The sequence below is a fragment of the Neomonachus schauinslandi genome, chromosome 4, assembly GCF_002201575.2.
Source record: "Neomonachus schauinslandi chromosome 4, ASM220157v2, whole genome shotgun sequence".
In the NCBI taxonomy this organism is placed as follows: Eukaryota; Metazoa; Chordata; class Mammalia; order Carnivora; family Phocidae; genus Neomonachus; species Neomonachus schauinslandi.
This window is the reverse complement of record NC_058406.1, coordinates 39,106,128-39,122,355: the sequence shown is the minus strand read 5'-3', so window position 1 is coordinate 39,122,355 and position 16,228 is coordinate 39,106,128. Positions and strand designations below refer to the sequence as shown.

The following is a 16,228-nucleotide window of genomic DNA, read 5'->3' as shown; positions in this document are numbered from 1 at the left end:
ATATAATGATAAATTAGAGAGGGATATGGTAAAAATCACCACCCTTGCATTCTTTAATTCACCAATGCTGGCACTAATCTCTGCCATTCTACTCATGCTGTAGCACTGCTTCTGATTCTTTCTCTTGTCCTGCACAGGGGACAGTTTCAGGGGCTCTCACTAGACCTTTTCTCACAGGATGGATTCCATGTAAGATGGACTTGGGCCAAAACTCCATGTATCATCTGACCTACATATAACCTCAATCCAACAAGTGAGCCATGATGGCATGTTGAGTCTTCTGGTAAGAAGTTCAGGCACTTTATTCAATAGCCCTCAAGACTTGGGTGTTCCCCTTTCTTCAGTATGTAATTAGTCTGGTAACCGGTTATAGGGTTTTTGGGGGGGCAGGGGGTAAAATGTATATACTTGCTGTGGGATTTCTTGGTTCTTCCTCAGGGGGACCTGGCTTCTCCTTCAATTAATGGACTCTGGATCTGAGAACTGGCTCAAGTCTAGAAACTAGGCAAGGGATCATTATTTTCCATTAGGCCAACTGATTATCAGTTTTCTGCTTCTATGCTCTTGATATGTTTTTGGTTCATAAGTGAACACTCTAGATGGCTGCCCATCTGCCTCATCTCTGGAAACACTATGGTCTATTAGCCATCACCACATAACCCTGTGGGTCAGGGTCTCTGGTTACCATTCCAGTTTTTTGCCCATTCACCTTCCTTTCTTCTGATGTTTAAGTACCACTACCTGACCTCTGACCGTTCAGAATTCTTTCTTCCCATTGACACCAGGTGGCCCAGTTCCATAGCTGCATCTTTACCATCAACTTGGCTTATAGAGGAAAGTCACCACTGAGTTTTTTTTTATAGTGCATTCCTTGTAATTTCCTAGTGCACAGTAAAGTATGTGTTCTCTAGCCCTCTTACAGAACTTAGTTGGTGGCTGTCTGGTCTTGCATCATAAATTCATTCAAGCATGCCCACTTCTTTGAACTTTCTGACCTCTTCCATAATACTCTGCCAAGGCAGTTATGGTATTTCTATCTCATTTACTGTAGGCTACTGTCTTCTCCAAGCTTCAAGGAACCACCCTAGCAATGTGTTAAGACTGGCTTTGAACATCCTTGCAAGGATGTGAAGTCTCAAGTGACAAGAACACCTACTTCGATAACTACTTCTTATCCAGCCTTATATTCTTCTTGCACCATGGCCCAGCCCCTCAAAATACATTCTTATATATAAGAATAGTTCCTCTGGTATGTATTAGTTAGTTCCTCTGGTATGTATTAGTTAGTTCCTATAGCTCTGATGATGAATAATCTGTTACCTCCCATGTAAGGGACTACATACCCATCAAAACATGCTGAGATCACACCAGATTTTGACCTACATGTCATGGGTGGTGGGGTGGGGTGGGGGGAGGCAGGAGGGCAACTATTACTTTGGAAGACATTTGCCTTGGGGAGGACTTTGCATGGTGTCCTGGCAATGGGAGGCTACTCTTCTCTAAGAGGGGAGGGGAGGCATTTGTGCCAACCCACAAGGCTCAGAAAGATGTGTTCTCAAGCCTGAATCCCAAGTCTCAGGGTCCCACTTGAAGCTCAAGTAAGACTCAGACTTTAGCCCAGGACTTACTGGAGCTGTGGATTCAGTCTCTTTTGTAACTTAGTCATGATTATAATCAAATCTGGGACTGATTTTCAGCAGTCTGCCCTCCTGCTGCAGGAGATGAATATCTCTTTAAATTGTGCCATGGAGACCTCTGGTTTTCACAACGTGTCCTGAGTCAATGGTGAACTTAACAGTCTGACAAATCCTCTTTCTTCAAGGTAGCACAACTTAATCAACTCCACAATCCTTATAATTTCCACTGCTTCCATTGCTTTCAAGAGCAGAGCTATTAATGGTGGTTGGTTCCCTGTCCACTTCTAATATCTGCCCAGTCCATCACAGGCTAGAGTCATTAATTGTGCTGCTGTGAAAGCATCCCACTTCACAGCAGAAATGGGATTCTTTTTTGCCATCTAGCTGTCTGGTAATTTAATTCTAGAATCTCCTCCTGAGGTCTGCTTTCCAGGGTCATTTCTGTCACCACCTGCTTAGTTTGGGTTTCCTCAAGAGTAGATCTTGAGACAAGAATTTGGGTGTAAGTAGTTTACTTAGGAGGTGAGAGAGTGCAGAAGTGAGATAGGAAATGTAGAAAAGCTTATAAAAGATATGCTAATGAGTGGGTTACCCTTGGCATTACTTAAAGCTCAATCCCACCGGGGACCCTTTGAGAGGCAGTGATGCACATTCCTTGGAATTGTCCCATAGCGGGCTAGGTAGTGGGAGGTTTTATCCACTGACTCCCAACCCTTCTAGGGAGAGGGTTGCTCCTGGGGTATTAACTCCTCTGCATTTCTGGCCTGCCTTTCATGTGATTCTTTCCAATACTAGAGAAAGTTCTCAGGTGGAGAGACATAAAAAACTATTGGTATGCCTGGAAACCATGCAGGTGACCTCTTTTGACCACAGCAACCTCCTTACTGGCATCTCCCAAGGCTCCAAGCTGACCATGCCATTGTATGGTTTCAAATCCTGCAGTAACTTCCTACAGTTGATCCTCAGGATAAAGTAATTACTGTTCTCCGAGGGCCAATGAGATGTCAGGTGTTGTATAAATGCCAGATCTTCTCTTACATTAATACATTTTATCTTTATAAGAGCCTCAACATTTTCATTCCACTGAGGAGAAAACTGAGTCTCGATGAGGTGTGAATGCCTCAGACTAGCACAGAAGCTCCTTCATATTCCAGTCCCTGCCCACTCCTCCTCCCTTCTGAGACCTCTCCTTTGTCCCACCCACACCAAGTCACTTGCAGTTCCCCAAGCTGACCCATCTTCACACCTCCCTACCTTTTTACACGAAGTTTTTTTTGTTTTTTTGTCTAGAATGCTCTTTCCTTTCCAGATCTTGCAAATGCCTTCCTGTACTTCAAGACTCAGCTCAAGTGACACCTCCAGGGAGTCCTCCTGGCCCTGCCAGGCTGAGTTAGCCCCTCTTTGGTGCTGCCACAGTCTTTGTGTTCCTGTAGGAACACTGACCTCTTGGTCTTCCCCCTTGTCTGTTGACATGCTTGTGCCTCTGCCAGGAGAGCCTGAAGAAATGCTCAGTGGATATTTGCCAGGTGAATGAAAGATCAGCCCACTCATTTTAGTTCTCACTCTTTGCCAGCTTGTTTTGTTTCCCCCCTTTTTTACATTTCTATGTTTTTCCAGGGCCAAACTGTAGGCTTCTGGTGAGGGGGGCAGAGGTGGGCAGAAATCCCTGTTTCCTTAAAAGTCAGTCTTTCCTGGATTGGAAGCCCCAGGAGGGCAGGAAACATAGTGGATCCTCTCATCACTGTATCCAGCACCTAACCCAGGCCGGGCCTCGCGTGGAGCGAGATTACATATTGCTGAATAAGTGAACGAATAAGTACTCTTTATGATGTACTCATTTACTGTGCTCTGTGCTGTGGGGAGATGAATAAGGCAAACAGGACATATCTCTGTCCTCAAACTTAGGTTCCTCCAGAAGCCCTGAGATAAGTGCTCTTGTGCAAATATCTTATCTGACAGGTGTTCCCAAGGGAGAGGGGAAATGAGACAGGCAGGCAGTGAGCCAGCTGAGGGTGTGTCACTGAACATGTTACCACAGTGAGCAGCTAGAGCTTCATTGTACAGAGACTCTCTGCGAACTCCAGTGGAGCACATGAGCTTTAGAGTTATCCTGCCCATGGGGTGAGGGAGCTGGGGTGTTTATACCCCAACTTCTGTTGGTCAGTGGTTGAAGGCTGGCATTTGCATGTGAGTGTGTGTGGGGGTGGGGTAGGGGTGAGAAATGGGCTCCAGTAGCCAGAGGAGGCCCTTCCATAAAGCACTGCATTTGCTGGTAGGTGGAAGGTAGGCAGGAAGGGTAAGAGCAAGGGCAGTGCATGGGGTATGGAGAGTGACTGCTGCATCCAGGGGGTGACAGTCACATAAACATGTCATTACTGTATAGCTAGCCTCCAGATGAAAATCCTGACCAGGACCAGGCAGGCAATGTGAATGAGAAAAATGCTTGGGTTGAGAGCAGTTGTCCCTCTAAAATTTGCATATACGTGCCATTTTGCCTCTTCCTCTGACAGAAAGTCGCCACTGGTTTTGAGGAAGATGAGTGTCTGGGCTGTCTTTAATCCTGGCCCGCTCTTGTAGTTGTCAGACACCTTCAGAAGGGACTGTGTCAGTGTTCCCACTTCTCAGCTCTGGCCACTCATCACCATGTGGGGACCTGGGGTGCAGGGTGGTGTGGGGTCACATGTGGTTTTCTTAAAAGAGAAGTGGTAATTCAGGTATTTATGTGAAATCTCCTGGTTTTAAATGTACTGTGTTGCATAGTATCCTCCCAAAACTCACATCTGGAACCTCAGAATGTGACTTTATTTGGAAATATGGGAGGAAACAAAGCCTGCAGGAGGGCAGCTTGCTGGTGTGGGGGGCAAGATTAAATGCTGGTGGAAAGGGGCTAAGAGGAAGAAGAGCTGGGGTGTGGCTTTGGGCAGGAGGAAGGATCCCGCTTTTCAGAGGGTCAGAAAGGCAGGGGGAAGGATGGTGGAGGATACTAACAACTGGTGAAAGGGGAAGCTGGGGTCACAGCTGACTGTGATGCAGGGTCTGGGGTCCCCTGCTGGAAGTGAGACAAGCGGTGAGGGTGGTAAACAGGTGGTTCGAGATCACTATCAGTGGGCACAGCAAGGGCTGACCAGAAGGCCCCAAAGCTCACTTTCCTACAAAAGCCTCATCATCCCATGCACGCGTTCTTCTTGAGGTGTGTAGTTGGGGGTGGGAGGGGCTTTGTCTCCAAGTTATTGTTGGCTGAAAGACCAACCCATATCAGGGCGTCCCTCCAACTCTACAAAGCCTGACAGCAGATCTGATTTAAGTCTCATTTCCTCAGTATCTGCTGTGTTGCAGGCACTGAAACACACATCATTTCTTTCACTCTTTGAAATAATTCTGAGAGTAGTATTATTTCTCTTTTAAAAATAGTAACAGATCTCCTTGCCTGGAGTATCCTGTGTGTCCGGCTGGTCCTGTGCATTGGTCACCTCATTCCATCCTCCTGGCTCGCCCTGTTGAGGAAGAAAGGTTTGCTGTTATCCCCATTTTGCAGATGAAGAGGGTGGGGGAAGGGGAGGGAAGTTAAGTACCTGATCTAGGGGGACCCAGCTTTAATTGGAGACCGGGCTTTTGGAGACTAGGTGCAGCCCTTCTCCCGTTCCAAAGTGCAGCTCTCCAGTGCCATCTGTTTGGTGTGCTCATTGCCCAGATGTTTGTCTCTAAGTCTGGAAACTAAGAGTGGGGCGCAAGCAGGACCAGGATCTTCTCTCTTTGTCTCTGACAGGGATGGTGAGCACATCCAACAGAACTCCCACCATTGTCCAGCTCAGTCCTTTCCTACCATCAGTAAGCTGCTCGAGAACAAAACATGGCGCTGACCCACCACTGCGTCCCCAGCCCAGGGCCTGCCACCAGGCTGTGCTCAGCAGGAAACGTTGGAACCAAATTTTGGCAGCTTGGGCTGAGCAGGCACTTTTTGCCCCCTGCCGAGGAAGCAGGCATGATAAAAGAAGGGGACAAGCGAACTGATTCTGAATCGTGGTTCTGCAATTCCCTGGCTCTAGATCCGTGTGCTAAGCCATGCAATCTTTCCGAGCCTGTTTCCCCAACTATAATATGGGGGAAATAGTTTTCAGCAGCACTCCACAGACCTAGAATGCAAGGGCCCCCTCTCCATGTTGTGAGGATTTAACACTAAACCAAATACTAACTGTTGGCATTTATTGTTTACCGTGTGCCCAGTGCGAGTCTAGCGCTTTGCTTGTTCTCTTGTTTAACTCTCACAAAGCATAGAGAAGTTAAATACTCCAGCCGGTACACGTTCTAGTGCCAATTCTGTACCTTAGCGAGCCATATCATTTCTCATCCTGTTTCTTCATGTCTGAAATGGGTTCACTAAATCACCAGGTGAGCCAGCAGCACCTGCGCATGTGAAGAATCTCTTAGTGTGAGTAGTGCTTCCTCCTTTTTTCGCTCGCTGAGTGTCGGTCTCTGTCTCCCCGCCCTCTTCATTTTCCTGCCATCTCTTTTTTGTGTGTACTTTCTATCCCTCTCTAGGTCTTTCTCCCAGTCTCGTACGCTCTCCCACCCCCGCATCCCAAGACCCTCTCGGTTTTCTCCGCCTGTCCTCTGCTGCCCCCGTGTGGCTGGATCTGGAAAGGTCGCTCCTCGCGGAGCCACCCTTCCCCGGCCGGGGCGCATCTGAGCACGCAGCTGGAGGTGAGCGCCGGTGCGTCCAGATGTGATGCCGGCGCTGGGGACTCGCTTTCTGCATGCGTCGGGCAGAAGGTCTGGGTCTGTCACCGAGCCTTGGACTTGACTCACACCTAGAACTATCCTGACCTCCTCTAGGTGCGGGGGACAGAAGCCTGGTTCTAACCTCCTTTCTGAGCGAGCCCCCGGAGTAGCCTTTTCCAGAGCCTCAGCCCCAAGGAGGGCCTCCGCCTGTGCGTGCGTCCCTGCCGCCTCTAGAATTTGGTGAAATTTAGTCTTTTGATTGCCTCTTTCGCCCTGCGGACCCTTCCCACACACACCAGGTGATTCCCTTTTTAATAGTTGCTGTTGTGGTAATGGAAGCTTAAGAACGAGTTGGCAGAGGAATTTACTCGCCTTTAAGGCGCAGTGCCAATGAGCGGCATCTCCAGATACTTTCCTTACACCACACAGCCCCTTCTCAGAGCTTGGTTATCCTCCCGTCAGAAATCTGATGAACATCCCATTCTTAAATTGTTTTACACGGTTGCACAACATTTAACTCTTCATGTGCTTAAGTATATTTTAAAATTGCACAAGAAATATGTGGTCATTATAGAAAGATTAGAGAACACAACAAAGGACTTCCAATTAAAGATGACAGATTGGACACGCACGCTCTTTCCTGAAACTCCGCTAAAACGACAGCAGGAGATTTTATTAAAATATTTAAAGACACAAGGACAAAGAGAACAGGAGAGACGACAGCAGCGTTTGGAAGCTGGGAGTAGAGTGCAGACATTTAGCTCAACAGACAGGGAAAGCTGCATCTTAAGCCTCAGTAAACATATACATGCAGCTGGATTTACCTTGGGAACCCCGAAAAAGCTCAGGCACTTCAAGAAGTAGATGGGGCTGAAAATCGAGAGGAGTTAGACCCACTGGTTTCTTCCCCCTGAGGCCACACTACCCCCTCCCCCAACTTGGGCAGAGGACTAGAGGTTTATTCTTTGGAAAGGGTCTCTGGCCTGGGGGGAGGGGCACTTGAGGGTGGGAAAACAGGAGATTTAAGTGAATATTGAGTCCCCACCACAACACTCCTTTCCCTGCCCCATTCAACTCCTGGCACCTGGCAACCAGACAGACACCTCTAGGCAGGAGACTGGAAGATGAAACTGGGGAAGAGGGGCCCCGCCTAATGAAATAGCCCCAGCAGACACCCTTCCCCCTGGGCCCATTGTCAACAAGGGACCTATGAGCACACAGCTCCCAATCAGCTTTTGAGTTCTTACTTTTACTTTTTTTTTTTTTTTGTCTAATTTCAGACTTAGAGAAAATTTGCAAGAATTCCTCTTTCACTCTTCACCAAATTCCCCTAATATGGACATACTATTTTTTTACTGAACATGATGCCCCTTTGCCCCTGAATAATTCAGTGTGTGTTTCTCAAAACCGAGGACATTCTTTTTAACATTGAAATTAACATTGATTCAGGGCTATTATATCTACAGACCTCATTCAGATTTAGCCAACTGTGCCAATAATGTCCTTTAGAGCAGAAAATCCCAGATCATGTGCTGCATTTAGTTGTCATGCCTCTTCAGGCTCCTTTAATCTGAAGCAGTTCCTCAGTCTTTCTTTGCCTTTATGACGTTGACATTTTTTCAAGAGTACAGGACAGGTATTTTGCAGAATGTCCCTCAGTCTGTCTGATGTTTCCTCCCGAGTTAGGCATTGTTGGCAGGACTATCACACAAATGAAATCGTGACCTAAGCCAAAACCAAGAGTGGGACACTTAACTGACTGAGCCACACAGGTGCCCCTGGGGGTTAATGCCACCATTCCTTTTTATATTTATTAGTTGGTTTTCTAGTATAAGGAAGAGCTTTTCCTTCTTGCCATATGTTTATTTATAACGTTATATGAATGTGATTTCCTTGATTTTATTTCAATCAATGAGTTATAGTCTGTTACTATACATATGTATATTATGAAATATGCTCGATATGTTATACTGTGTGTGCATATTATGCTCAGTTCTTTCTAGATTTATCCACTGGGATCCCCTTCCTGCTGGCTCTTGTGTCCATCATTATGTCATTCTTTGAGCACTTTCTGTCACAAAGAGATATTCTGGACTCATCTACTTTCTCTGCCCTAGCTGGAAATCAGCCATTTCATCAAAGAGGTGTGTTCTTTTAGTAATGTCTCACAGAGAGACAGCAAAAGACCATCTGAGAGCCAAGGAGAGCATCTAGTAGAAAAGATAGAGACAAAACAAAATAAAACAAATGAAAAAACAAACAGATAAAAGCCATGTGGCAGAAACAGAGACTAGATAGGGAGATAACAACTTAAAAAAAATCCAACACACTGTCATGAATATTTTCAAAGAATCAAGAGAAGCTATTGAATCCATTAAAGAACAGGATGCCATAAAAAGAATGATTAGGAAAGAAAAAAGCTCTTGGATGTTAAATATCCTAGTGCATAAATGAAAATATCAATTGAGGGGTTATGAGACAAAACTGAAGAGATAGTTTGAAAAGTGAGGCAAAAAGACAGAGATAGAAAGTGTAAGAGCAAAAATAAGACAAACCAACCTCCAAATTCTAAAAGGTGGGAGTCCTAGAAAAAGGTCCTGGGGTGGGGGTGCGGGTGTTGGTAGACGTTGGCAACCCCAGTCTTTTTGGAACAAGGGATAGAGCTGTCACTTTGGGTATTTGAAGGCTGCCGGGCAGCAGTATGCTGGCAAATTTTTAACAACTAGCTCTCCAAAAATATGTGCATATGTACACATCCATAAGTTCATTACACATTTTACTGATATGAGTAACACAATTTACAGTAATAACATATACAATATTCTTTATTATAAATTCTATCTAGCCAATTGATTTTCACAGAATACTTCCACTGATTTTTGCCAAACTCTTATATCTGTAACTGATAGCTGTGATTCAACCATAATTTGACAAATGGAGTTGCATTCCAATCTGCTTTTTTCCCATATAAATTTATTACCATTAAATCTGATATGTGTTCTTCTGTAAAACTGTTTCTCAAACCTCATATAAGTTATAGTCATTAAATTTAAATCTCTTTCAGCTTCAGCATTACATATTTTGGAATTTCACCTTTTTTAATTTCAAGTTTTTATTTAAATTCTGGTTAGTTAACATATAGTCGAATATCGGTTTCAGGAGTAGAATTTAGTGATTCATCACTTATATATAACACCCAGTGCTCATCACAACAAGTACCCTCTTTAATACCCATCACCCATTTAGTCCATCCCCCACCCACCTCCCCTCCAGCAACCCTGTTTATTCTATATAGTTAAGAGTCTCTTATGGTTTGCCTCTCTCTCTCTTTCCCCACTATGTTCATCTGTTTTGCTTCTTAAATTCCATATATGAGTGAAATCATATGGTTTTTGTTTTTCTCTGACTGACTTATTTTGCTTAGTGTAACACTTTCTAGCTCCATCCACATTGTTGCAAGTGGCAAGATTTCATTCTTTTTGATGGCCAAATAATATTCCAGTGTGTGTGTGTGTGTGTGTGTGTGTGTGTGTGTGTGTATCACATTTTCTTCATCCATTCATCAGTTGATGGACATTTGGACTCTTCCCATAATTTGGCGATTGTTGATAATGCTGCTATAAACATTGAGGTGCATGTGTCCCTTCAAATCACTATTTTTGTATCCTTAGGGTAAATACCTAATAGTGCAATTGCTGGGTCACAGGGTAGTTCTATTTTCAACTTTTTGAGGAATCTCCATACTGTTTTCAGAGTGGCTGCACCAGTTCACATGGAATTTCACTTATTTGTCAATGATGTGAATGACTTTTTTGCTGCTTTTGCTTTATTAGATAATAATTTTCAAATGCTGAAAAATATTTCCTCAATATTCTGTGTGATTTATGATGTAACAGCTACAGATCTGACATGTTTATAATCTGCATTATTAACATTTCCCCCTCACTTTCTTATGTCTAGACCAGAGATCAGCAAACTCTTTCTGCAAAGGACTGATAGTAAGTATTTAAGGCTTTGTCAGCGTCATATGGCCTCTGTTGCACCTTCTCCTTTGTTATGTCTTTTCAACATTTTTGAAATGTAAAAATCATTCTCAGCTCACCATAGAAAAACAGCATGTTGGTTGTGATTTGCTGATTCCTGGTCTAAACAATTAACAAAACAATAACTCAAGCCTGACTTTGTAGTGTGGATTATTTCTGTGATATAAATACTCTCACTATGGCTAATTTCAAGCTACTAATGTGATATCCCTGAATATGTTGTGGAGTTGGGGAGTGGTGTGCAGTAACATGCCATTATATAGTATTTGTGCTATACAGATAGATTTAAATCACTTCAAGAGCATAGAGAGTAGCAGAATGTCATGAAATAATTAGGAAGTAATACATTTTCAGTATGTATGTTTCACCTTTGTTTTTCTATACAACTTATTTAATTGTAAATGGATATAATTTATTTTCTGGTAATGGTGATGTTTAACAACTGGGGAACAGGTGAGGAGAACGGCAGAGGTCTGGTGGGGTCCTAGTGTGGCTGTAGTCTCTAATCAAGGTCAGAACTCAGTCTGTGCCCTTCGTCACAGCTTAGTCTTTGCAGGGCTCCATCTGGGGTTAATTTTGGGACTCAATATATGACCTGAGAAAAGTTGAGTGTCTCTCTTGGTGAAGCAGATTGACCCCCGCACTACTGCAGTTTCAAACCTAGACCTCTCCATTTACGAGCCTGGGAGCCATCTCACTGGTCCCAAGGCTAAGAAGAGGCTCAGAGTTAATGTGGATCCCCACCCCGCCGCCCAAACCTGCCACTTCTGTTTCCTCCTGTTATCTCTGCATATCCCACTAGAGGGCAGCAGAGACTTGACTAAAAAAAATGTCCGCGGACCCTTCACCCAGGACCCCATCATCTGAGGGCGGGGAGAAGGATTTTCCCTTTTACTTGCACCACCGCTATGGTTCCAGGCTCAGCTTCTAGGGTCGTGGAGCCAGACCCACTGACTCTGACCCCTAACCCCTTGCTCCTCCTCAGCTCTGGCTCTGTCTCTCTGGCCAAATACACTTTGGGACGTTGGGGTGGGGTTGATTACATTGGGGTGGGGTTGATTGTACTCCCAGTGCCTGGCATAGAGCCCAGCACTGAGTGGGTGCTTAGGAAATGTTCACTGAATCGGTACTTAGAGGGTGGGGTAATATAGTATATGGGAAAGAAACTGGCTTTATTTATTTTTTTAAGATTTTATTTATTTATTTGAGAGAGAGAGAGTGAGAGCATGAGAGGTGAGAGGGTCAGAGGGAGAAGCAGACTCCCCGCTGAGCAGGGAGCCCGATGTGGGATCCCAGAACTCCGGGATCATGACCTGAGCCAAAGGCAGTCGCTTAACCAACAGAGCCACCCAGGTGCCCCAAGAACCTGGCTTTAAACATGATTTAACGATTTAAAGATCACTCTAGCTGTATGTCTTTAAGCAAGTCACTTAATCTCTCTGAGCCTTTGATTCACCATTTGTAATAGGAAACACTGATACCTAACTTGAAGTACTGTTGTAAGAATTAAATGAAATGACATGAGGATGGACCCAGTATACACTAGGTGCTTAATAAAAGGAACAATTATTATGATGCAGTTTTGAGGTATGTTAAGTAATCCCATATGGATAAAGGAATAGATGGAAGATGGAAGTGTGATTGCCAGAGGAGACTGAAGGTCATGAAGGAGCCTGAATGCCATGTTGAGGACATAGGGTTTTCTTCTGCCTACAGTGGGGAGCTCCTAAGGAGCTCTTCAGTCTACTTGGTGAGATGAAACCAAGACACAGGAAACCTCTTATCTCAGCTCCTTGGCATTCTCACTTATTGAAAATCCAGTGCACACATGCACGCACGCGCACGCACACACACATGCACACACAGGTACTTAATTTGGAAATTACTTCAAATTTACAGAAAAGTTGCAAATATAGTAGAAAGAATACCATATCCTTTTTATCGAGAAGCACCTATTGTAAATTGTCACATTTGTTTTATCATTTCCCCCCTCCCTCCTTCTCTCTGTGTATTATTATTTCTGATCCACTTGAGAGTAAGTTGCATACATCGTGACCCTTTCCCTCTAAATACTTCAGTGTAGACTCTGTGCGTTCTTTCTCTGTTGCTGTGGCCGCTTCGGTTGCTTCTCGCCAGACTTGCCATGGGTCGACCTGGACGCGCACTTGGCAGCTGGCTGCGTGCGCGCGGGACCGGAGAAGCGGCTCGGCACGGCCAGAGCAGCCATCCTGGGCAAACCTGAGGACCACGTGAACATGACGGTGCCACCGGGTCTGGCCCTGGCGGCGAACGGCTCCACGGTGCCCAGCGCGCAACTGCTCATCTCCTCCGGCCGTGTGCGGGCACCGCGGGGGAGAACTGCGGCCACAGCGTGCGACTTTCCGGGTTCCTCACAAGGAGCTGGACCCGGGCCAGGATCGGATCATTGCGCGCGTTTTCCCCGTGGAGCCCTAGTAGACTGGCAAGAAAGGGACGGTCATGACTTTTCTCTGATTGGCACAGAGGGCGTCCAGGACACCTGTGAGTTGTCCGCCCCTTCCAGAGGGGCCTCCTGGCAGAGTGGGGGCCTGGTGGATACCAGCTTCATGCAGAGGTGCCTGTGACCTCTCGGTCCTCTTCTTCCCCCACCCTCATGTCAAATAAATGAAGAGAGCTTCCTCTTACATAAATAAGCAAACAAATACTTCAGTGTTTACTTTTGAAGGATAAGAATATTTTCTTTTTTTAAAAAAAGATTTTATCTATTTATCTGAGAGAGAGAATGAGATAGAGAGAGAGAGCATGAGAGGGGGGAGGGTCAGAGGGAGAAGCAGACTCCCTGCCGAGCAGGGAGCCCGATGCGGGACTCGATCCCGGGACTCCAGGATCATGACCTGAGCCGAAGGCAGTCGCTTAACCAACTGAGCCACCCAGGCGCCCCTGAAGGATAAGAATATTTTCTTATATAAGCACAAGACAGCTAACAATTTCAGTAATTTTATTGTTGATAAAATGCTCATATCAATTATTGACTATGTAAGTGGAATAATGCTCCCCCCCAAAGATGTCCACATCCTAAATAAATCTGTGGTTTTGAGTCATTAAATTTGTGATTATTTGTTACAGCAGCAATAGAAAACTAACACTAATAATTTCATCAGTTCTGACTGTATTCCAGTTTTGTCTGTTGACCATTAACGTGCTTTATAGCATTTTCTCCCTCCAGTAGATGATCATACATTGTATTTAATTGTCATATCCCTTTAGTCTTCTTTAACTTGGATTGGTTCCTCAGCGTTCCTTTGTCTTTTATGCCAATGACATTTTTGGAGATTCAATCTGCCCCTGCCCCCGGCTCCTTTTTAAATAGAATGTTTCTCATTTTGGGTTTGTCTGATGTTCCTCTGTAATGAGACTCAGGTGCTGCACCGGTGGCCGGGACACTGCATAAGGGATGTTGTGTCCTTCTCAGGGACACATCAGGAGGCACCTGTCATTGGTGATGTTCATTTTGATCCTCCGGTCAAGGTGTTTTTGGTATTGGGTGCCATCAAGAAGGGTTCCGTGTGGTGAGAACTGGTGCATCAAGGTTGTCATTGCTCTGCTGGGAACTGGGCACCAGGGGATAATTGATACCTAATATCTGCCTTTGCAGACACCATAGCCTCCCGAGACACTCCCAAGCGAGTGGGAGGCCAAACAAGTAGACTTAGTCATTCACACGTGCGTTCATTTCACACATGCTGATCGAGCACCTATGTGGGATACAAAGGTGAGCAAGAAAGAGCTGGTGTTTACCTTCATGTTGCTCACAGTCTAGCAGAGAGGATGGCTGATTAAAAGATTGCTGTGTCCCCAGCGTCTAGACCTGTGCCTGCCACGCAGAGCTGCTCAGCAAATCAGGGTTGACTGAATTGCTGAACATCAGCACAGCACCAGTCCTTCCCTACAGACACCGCTTTGCCCTGCTCCCTTAACAGGCAAGGAACTGCAGCTCAGAGAAGGAAAACAGTCCCCTGTGGCCTAACCAGGTGGCTTTGGGGGTTGTAGGCCCTGCTCCTCCCAAGCAGGGTGGGCCAGCGAGTTGGAGTTTCCAGTCCGTGGGCAGCTGGGGGTTGGTTCATCTGGGAAGGCGCTGTCCCCCCTGCCTTCCTGGGGTGCTGCCTCCTCTCCCCAGCCTGCTCTGGGGTCTGGGGCCCCCTGATTGGGCCTGTGGTTATTTAGTCAGTGATAATATTGGATTTACTTTCATCTCTGAATTGCATCAAATGTCGCCAGTGACATTTAGCTGACACACAAGGAGGAGGCTGGCATTTTTAGATTGTCAGCGTGTTACAGATGTAGAAGCGGATTGTGTCGGGGCGTCTGGTTTATTGTTAATTAGATGGAACAGGCAAGGCCTCCTCAGTGAGCGGGCGGATAAGCCCTTCCACAGCTCCCTCTTCAAACTGACTTCAAATCCCCTCCCGGAAATTAATGAGGCCGCCAATTTTCCCATCATGATGGGGAATTCATTTCAGAAGTTTGGGGAGCAAACACAAAGTGAGTTGTTCTCTATCTGTGGGCCTCCTTTATATTTCAGTTATGTCCCGAAAACTTACCATCTTTCGCCTTCCTAATTGAGAGAGAAAATGAGAAGTGACACGGTTAGCGATTCATACTAGTTCAACACCTCCACAGCAACAAATATTTCTGGGATGCTTCCTGGCTGCCTGGCCCCAGGTTCGTTCCTTAACCTCTCTGCCTCGGTTTTCTCATCTGTTAATTGGGGATATTAATAGTCTTGCCCCGAGGGTGTTGTGAGAAGTAAATGAATTTAAGTATTCGAAGTGCTTAGAAAAGTGCCTGACACATAGTAGGCGCCACGTCCCTTTCTGCGACCACTACCAGTGCTGCAATTATTATGGGTAGTGTAGTGGGTGCTGAGGAGGTCCGGAGTTGTGGGAAGCTGCCCCATCCCTCTGGTAACTTATCTGATGGAGGAGATGGACATATCCACAACCAACTCCTCACATATTGAAATATTATTTCAAGATTCCATGATTGTGGAACTTGAAAGTTCTATGACTTCATATTTTTAAGATTCTCTGAATTCATGGTCCTAACATTCTATGGGGCTATGATTCTACGTTCTGCGATTCTGTGAGGTGATCTGAGGTGACAAACACTGGCTTGTTGTTCCCCAAGCCTGTTTTCCTCGCCTCCTGGGACTGTTTCTGCAGCCTCCCTGTAGTTAGGTGTGGCCATGGGGCTGAGTTCTGGCCAAGGAAGGTGGGTGGGAGTGGCCAGGCCCGGCTACGAAACTTCCCATGGAATCCTCCACGTCCTTTCCTTCTCCCTCTCCTGACAGAATGGACAGAATGCCAAGGCCTACTGCCAACAGTGGGCAGAGCCACCATGCAGAAAGAGCCCAAGTCCCTGAATAAACATGTGAGAGGTGGTCCAGTCAGGAGCATGAGCAGGAACAGATCTATTGTGTAAGCCACTGAGATGTCAGGGTTCATCTCACCTGGCAGCTAGCAGTTTAGGGCAGATGAGAAGGCAGGTGGGAACCTTCCTGATAGAACCTCCTTCCCGCCCTTTCCTTATTATCTGCCGTGTGCCATCAGTTCTTTCTTGTTGCTTTCCCCAGCCCTGCAACTGTGTCACAGTGTCCCCAACATGAAGGTCCAGGGCTGCCCCATTGGGAGCCCCAAACTCAGCTGTTAGCAGGAGGGGATATAAGACTGGCTGCTGGGATCACGCCCCTGTGGCTTAGTCCCTGCCCCTCCTTACCTGCAGCAAGCATGGGAACCCCAGCTGGAGTTGATGTCATTGCTCTGACGGGGGGGCCGAGGACTCCATCCCATG

At 45.9% G+C, this 16,228-nt stretch overlaps 1 pseudogene; it reads left to right on the top strand.

Moving 5' to 3' along the window:
* The first annotated feature begins 6,968 nt into the window (after positions 1–6,968).
* Positions 6,969–12,892, top strand: LOC110575453 (annotated as a pseudogene).
* Positions 12,893–16,228: the final 3,336 nt, after the last annotated feature.